This window comes from Gavialis gangeticus, unplaced genomic scaffold (assembly GCF_001723915.1).
Source record: "Gavialis gangeticus isolate Ggan-Ray unplaced genomic scaffold, GavGan_comp1, whole genome shotgun sequence".
NCBI classification, from domain to species: Eukaryota; Metazoa; Chordata; order Crocodylia; family Gavialidae; genus Gavialis; species Gavialis gangeticus.
The window spans coordinates 40,691,943-40,693,533 of record NW_017729024.1 but is presented as its reverse complement, the minus strand read 5'-3'; the positions used below and the strand labels follow the sequence as shown (position 1 = coordinate 40,693,533).

General features: G+C 38.7%; 1 protein-coding gene across 1 annotated transcript in view; it reads right to left on the bottom strand.

The window, feature by feature from the left end:
* Positions 1–1,591, bottom strand: part of LOC109298060 (RNA exonuclease 1 homolog) — a 32,583-nt gene that overhangs the window by 395 nt on the left and 30,597 nt on the right. The window lies entirely within an intron of this gene.

The window sequence follows — 1,591 nt, the reverse complement described above, 5'->3', positions numbered from 1 at the left end:
AAAAAAAAAAAAAAAAAAAATCACATTTAAGGGAGAAAACCAATATTAGGACAGCAGTACTTCTCCATTAGTGCCCATCATAAAAATCAGATAGATTAGAGGAGGAAGTTAATTATTACACTTTAAAAAAAGTTTAAACTGACCAACCCCAGCAACTTATGGCATGGTAAAAGTAACAGAAAACCAGACAACACATTCACCGTAACTGGAATATCTAGGAGTATACTAACATTGCATTTAACCCTAACTGAGAGTTTATAATATATCTGTTGGTAAAGACCAACCACAAAAAAAAAGGGGGGGGAAGAAGAGAAAAAATTCCAGGGGAAAGGGGATGAGATCATCTGACACAAATGGCATATTTCTGCCACATGAAGTTTAGGATTGGTAAGTTTGGGGACAACAACTGATGACAAGTCATTGATGCACTATTTTCCTACCACACACAAGCTGTCATTCCCAAACAGTAGAGCTATTGGGGGCATGAAAGTCACATTGGGACAAGTTGAGGAAAGTACTAATATAAGAGAATCATTATACTCTGAAAATAAGCCTTGATTTTTATTTTTTCTGGCAAATTTCTTAATATGTTTACACAACCAGTGTATGATGTCATTTTTCTTACAGCCATTCATCAAATTTTTTAAAAAAAAAAGCAGAAAAATCAAGTGGCATGTGGCCGTTTTGGAATTAGAAAATTCACCAAAGAAGTTTGCATAAAAACAGTTGGTCAACTGTGGCAGTTGCATGAGAGAAGCCAGACTTTTGAAGCAGTATTAGGCTGAGATTAATTTTTTTTTATATTCATTCAAAGAGAAGAGTTCTACACCAATGCCTGTGTATTTTACTTTCAACTTCTACACAGGTATATTCATCTTAGACAGCATTTAGCAGAACAATTTATTAAACAGGCACCCTGCAATCATTTCCCCCCCAGGATGTAGACACAACCGATGAATTCCTGACAGTCAAAATTCATTTGTTCCATCCCTGCTCTTACAGCTACTTGTGTTGAGTTATGCAACTCCATTGTAAAAGTATGATTCAGCTATGACAGAAGAATAGGGATTTCACTGCTTTTTTATAGTGCACTTAGTTATCCCCCCATTCCATGTAGAGAAAAAGAAAATCTGTAACCACAGTTCTTCTAGATGCATCATCAGCCAGACAGATTCCCTCCTGAAAGTATGCTTAGGTTCCAAGTCTTTGGTTTAAAGAAACAAAAAACCCCCCCAAAAAACAACAACAACAACAAAAACAACCACAACAAAATCTCAGGCTTTCACAATATTCAGAAGCTGCTTTCATAGCAGTTTTCCATCTTCCAACACCAAAAGATAGTGGTTGTGCATACATGTTGCTCTTCAGTTTTTCCTTCACTGCAAAACTTCTAGAACTTAAGACTGAGAAAGATAAGGGAGAGGGCATGGTTCAAGTATGCATGGGGATAACAAATCTCACTTGTGGATAAACCTATACCTCCAGAGGTAGGTCTTAGCATGTGACTGGTGCCTCCTGGGTCTGGAGGGGGCACCTGGGGTCCCCCTGCAGCTGGTCACTGAGCTGAGGGGTGCAGGGCCCCCCCCCCCCC